Here is a 6,065-nt window from a genome sequence, read left to right on the forward strand (position 1 = left end):
CCACCTCTTTGCAATCTTCGAAGACCTTTATAGACATTCCTACAGGAATTAACTTGGTAAATATCAAAGCGACCCTTGAGACATTTCAGCACATAACCACCTGTGCCTTATCATTTCATGGCTTAGAGGTCATCAAGCTTCTTTATGTTGAAAAGATGTCCATGTGCTCACTCTGATAGAAAGTGTAAAGCAAGAAACGTGAAACAGTGCGTATAGTCTGCCCATATATTGTACCGCAGTGGTCGAGGATGCATAATTATGAAGGAAGCTCACTAAAAAAACCCATTTGCTGTGCATTGACAAAATGAAATGCCGGTTTTGTATTCAAATAATAATAAATATAATAATAAAATATTCAGAAACACATTTTTTTAGGTTTGTGTTTTATTCTTGACATATTTAAAGATAAATGCACATCTCTAGAGTAAAACGTATCTGTTCTTTTCCCCCTTTGCTGTTGCAGCATCATTGTTATCACAAAGAGACATTGAAGCCCATTTGTTTGAAGTTCACACAGAATCATAATTCTCCATTTCAGGGATCACAATGAGCCAACATATATAATGTTATCCTCATACCTTTATTGTGATAACGCTAAAGATGTTTCTGAGACTTTTCATCATGCTTAGACTGAAATGAGGACCGCTGTGGAAGCTATTAGACCCATACACCATGAGACATGAGTAATTGCACACCCCTGTGGCTACGAAGCATAAACAAGTAAGGAGGCTGATATTTCCATGCTATTAATAAAATGTGATTGAAGGGATAATTGTTTGGCAGTGAGTTTCATCACAGTGAACAAATACAAGACCTCGAAATGTTTGGAGAACAGTGCTAATCAAACGTTTGCTCATCAAACTTTTCTTTCTATAAGTGTCCACAATTTACATTAGATAATGAACGAGTGCTGACAGATGGAGCTCTTTGACAGGTGGAGATGTTAGGTATGAACCGATACTGTAGATATATAGTGGATGCAAATATGATCTTCCTCTCTTCCCCCTTCGGTTTCAGTTCAGTAGGCTGTATATGGGCGTGACATTTCCTTGTTGCTTTAGCAACAGAGAGAGAGAAAAAGAGTCTCCCACCCTTCATCTCGGGGTTAGACAATATTTCCCCTTTTGATTATCTTATCTGAACATGAAGGCATGTGTATGTACTTGTATATGTGATCATGTGTATTTTATCAAGCATCTTTTTTTTGTGATGAGGACTGAGGGAGTTATGTGGGTGGCTTTCAACATTGAAGTCCATCCTTTATTGGCTCATGACCCGATCGTTTGCATAACAACAAGAATGACACAGTAGCAGGTCCTTTGAATCGCACTGTTGAATTGCCAAGCTTTCTTACATGCTTCAAAACTGTAATTAAGCATTCATTATATATGTTGGATTCATATTAGAGAACATTGGATTTGTATTGACATCCCAGTTTGTTGGCACCTGTATCCAGCTATAGCTGGAGGCTGGTGAGTCTCCAACTGTAGTTTGTGGGAGTGTTAACAATATAAATAAACCCGTGCTGAGCGTGGCCTGTTATTGTCTCACCAACTTAGGTCCTCCTCCATTTCAAACAAGCTCGCCACTCTGCCATTGTTAAACACCTTTGGGTGGGACAAGAAATGTAACAATAAAGTTTATATGAAAGACTGTTCAAAAAAAGTGTGTACGGTTGTTTTCAAGTCACAAATAATCGTTCTGAATTCAACGCTTTTCACCTCTGTTGGGTCTTCATGCATAAGAGAGGTGTCACATTCTCACCATTACATCACACACACTGTAACAAGACGACCACTCTCTTTTGACGCGGCACGTCAAGACAGTCCAGAAGGTATTTTAACATGCAGGCTTCTTCACATCAGACATGATATGATGTCTCTCAATGGTGAGAGGACAATTCAAGTATTGACCATGCCCCTTTACTTACTGTTGCTACACCTGTCTGTCAAATGCTCCCTTCTCGCTCTGCACACAACACGTTATGTAGTTAACGAGTCATCCCTTCAGATTGGCAGTAATTATCTGTCTGTGCCAGATTTGATCAGTTCTAGCTATATGCTGCTAATTAGGCTAATATTAACTCCATTAATTGGTTGAGAACACTGTCTCCATCTGACTTTTCAATGTTTCCGACTGACTTGTTGTAAAATGAGAATCCTGTAAAAGGGGTTTTGAGTTTGCATTTGATGGCTAGAACATGATGTGGTGCAGAGACACCGACCGAGACTGAAGCTGTCCCAAAAAGTTAGCATCAGAAGACATGGAAATACAGAAACAGAGGTGTTCTTGTACTGCAGCGAAAAGAGTTCATCCTTGAATGATAGGCTTAAATACGGAAAAATGTCAGACTGTTATTTCATTCTAATTTCATTTAAATTTCCACTGTCGTCATTGTGAACAGTATGTGGGGATTGCAACATTTTTATGAATAAAAAAGTGACAGATCAAAATTATGAAATGCTGGGAATTAATACTCAGGTTATGAATAACTTGTTGCCATATTATCTTAACCAAATGACATCCATGGTCACGACTTTCTTATTATAGATTTTAAAAGAATTTGTGGAGAGCAGCACCGTATGTCTCCAGTCCTGCGGTTATACCTTTTACCTCTCACTCGACAATAAATACCAGCAATCATTCTAGCTTTCACGGTGAAGCAGGCCAATGAGTCATCCACATGCTGCCTTTCATAAAAGGCAGACAAAACATCGGGCATATTGACTCAAGAGGGAGACTGCATAAAGGAGCCTAAAGGTTCCTCGTTTCATTTCATTCATCCTATTACCAGAGTACTTCACTCCCGCCATTTCCTTCTTCTCCCCTCTGGCTTTGTGTTGACGCTGAGCAACCAACTCAGAGGCAGCAGGATGTTTTTTCTGCAGCAGAGAGACAATTAAAAATAGGCAATAGCCACGACAAAGTCTTTCCCTGACAACAGCAAACAGCCAAAAAAACATTGTAACCACAGACGGCATGTCATCGAGTTACAATCCGACCATTTTTAGTTGTCTTATATGTTCAAACTAAATTCAGTGTGATGACTTTCATGTAATCTTCGAACTATCTGACGTCTTTTACTTACTCATAGGTTTGATAAAGTATTGACATCTGTTGATTATGGAACTAATCGATTTTTTTCCTGAGCCAATCATCGTCTGCCATGATTCATTCATCGATGTATTTGTATTGGTGATGAACTCGGGCTGTTGTGTTTATCTTCTTGTCACGAATGTACAGTGTACCATTTGGTCGTCACTTCTGTCCTCTCTGCCTGTCGGAGAGACGCTGTTCACTGCCAACATATTGTGTAAGGACTCATCATTTTGACAGATTTGACTGTCACCCACTTGTCAAAATGCCACGCAAAGACAATTAAGGGATGGAGAAAACGCGCTTTCAAAACACAAACACACACACACACACACAGGCGCGACTATCCAAAGAGTAACTGAAAGATGGAAAGCTGCACAAATCAAATGAAATTATTTTTGACATTTATTGAAAGTACAAGACAACTGAGTGACAGGAGAGGAAAATCGACAAGATAGTATTAACTATTTAAAAAGATATATTGTTTTTAGCCTATGGGTTGGTGTTTCTTGTAATTTGACGGACATTTATTTGACTCTGCATTTTGTTTCACTGATAAATGCCAAGCTTGGCCTAAGATACAACTGATAGATATATAATTTCACCTCTAACTGTGACGGTATACCCTGTTTGAATGTCATTATTACGTCCTCATATTGATGATGAGGCTGTTATAGACATCATTTAACAATGCACAGATCTTCCTTTAATAAACCTGCACTGACACACATCAGAGCATCAGTTGTTATTCTTGTATCCGGTGGATGTAGTTGAAATAGCACAGGTCTATTGCACAGGACCCCTGGAATGTCATTCAGCATGTGGCATACTTGATTGCCCCATATGTGTGATCTCATATAAGCTGTAGGCATATGATGTTTTATGAATAGAGTGTGCTGATGTGTTATTTCCTGCACAGTGGGGGAGACTTTAATGTCTGTTGGTGAGCAGGTTTCTGTTGTGACTGAATGATGGTGATTTGGTTTTTGGTGGTCTTGTTGATCATGACTGGTTGCAGCCAGGACTGTGGATGAGGGTGAATGGGAAAGAAAAGGGGAAACTGTATGTATGACGTCCCGCACACACATAGGACGCTCAGAGTTCCTGCGCTATAGGCTTTATATAAAGGGATGTGTGTCTGCTACTGGGTTCTGTATTTATTTACCGTACTTTCATCAATATTTCCACTTTGTTACTTTCAGTGAAGATGTGAAGCCATGCAAGGTAATTCTGAATATTTTCGAACGTTTGTGTAAGTCACAGTTTGTGTCTTAAATAACCGTTATATTGTCAGAATTTGAACTTCAGGAAGGTTCTTTTTATGTGTGTTTTCACACTGAATGTGCAATTTCATTCAAATTAGGGAAGAAGCTGTTGCTGCAAGCTGTGCCTTGAGAGGATTTGAATGATTAGAACTGAGCTGGGAACATCTGCTTTATGCATTAACTGTGCTCAGAGTGTTCAGAGCGATACATTAAAGTAAATTACGAACTCCTTTTTGTATGTTTCTGTTGTTCATATTCCCTTCTCCTGTAGGCAGCTCTTTTACAGATGGTACAGGTCCAGTCTTCCCTTTGTAAATACTCCATCTTGTATCGTCTTCACCCCCTCTCCATCTGTCTCCTCTTTTTTTCTGTTTGTCGTGTTTACTTCTGCTATGTACACTCATGGCTTCTGGTCTGATGGTCTGTATATGTGTTAATCCTCGAACTAATTTATCATCATAAGTCCGAAGCAACGCGGGATCCAATCTCTCATTAGCTGTGTGCTCGGTGTTTGTTTACCTTGGTGCCTGGCGCCCGTGACTAGCTGGGTCGGTTGTCTCCGAGCCATAAAGAGGATATCAGTGTGGCAGCAGAATGAACCGTCACGATGTCATTAAACAGTTACTAAACAGTCTCTTCTCACTGAGACACTTACAAGCAAGATCCTCCACATGTGCAGCAAGTGACATCAGCAGAAACAAAGAAAGGTGCATTTCATTTTAATGTTCAGTTCGAAATAAAATGCTTTCAAATATATTTTTTTGGTTATGTGATTAGAGTTATAGGCATAGTCAACTATAAATAGAGGATGAATCACAATGAATAAAACAGCTCATATTTAAGGCATAATTTATTTATTTTGTGCAGTGCAGTCTGGATATATTGTGCGTTAGGTAATATCCATCAGAATATTCTTCACATGTAGTGAATATTGAACTGCGGCGATGGTTACGGTTTGGATTTTTTCCAAACTCAACCTGATCTTCCTGTATGAACACGACTCAACTCACTCCCATCCTCTCATCAAAGCTTTAGTCGAGGCCACGACTCAGACAGACAGATTTTGACTTCATGATGGGCTATTATCTACTATCTGTTCTAAAAAAAAGCAATCAAAAGGAAATGTGATGTTTTGAAAAAAGCGTGTGACACATATTTAGCATTTCAATCCTACATTGTTGGGCTGAAGATGGACAGATAAGTTGATCAATACAAAAATACAGAACCAAACAAATTGTCTTTTTTATTTCATGCATTCTTCTTCCTTTTCAGAACCTGGCACCAACATTACCCACAACGCAACGCAACAGCAACAGGTGATCACTGGTTGAGGTGTGTTATGCTAGTAGCAGCTAATGTAGCCTCAACCTGTTTACCTCAAGCAAGTCAGCAGAGGTCTGGTCAGCTCACTTTCTAACTCCACACCCAATGGTCATGTTCTCAAATACATAGAGCAGCAGGAATACCTTTACATTTATTTGAAGTTTTCAGTTTCTCAGAGAAGAATTCAGCCAGCAATATTGGCTACCGAACTCAAATGGTTCTTTCGCTCCAATTAGCTAATGTTAAGAGATGGAGCTGCTATTTTCTCTGTGTGATGGGATCAATTTTTTGCCCAAAAGGTCGATAATAATGACAGCCAAAGAACATCCAGTGGTGAAAACACCCTAATGAAGGCCATGCTGCTGTTGTACCCGTGTTCTG

This window comes from Melanostigma gelatinosum, assembly GCF_949748355.1.
Source record: "Melanostigma gelatinosum genome assembly, chromosome: 15".
NCBI lineage: Eukaryota > Metazoa > Chordata > Actinopteri > Perciformes > Zoarcidae > Melanostigma > Melanostigma gelatinosum.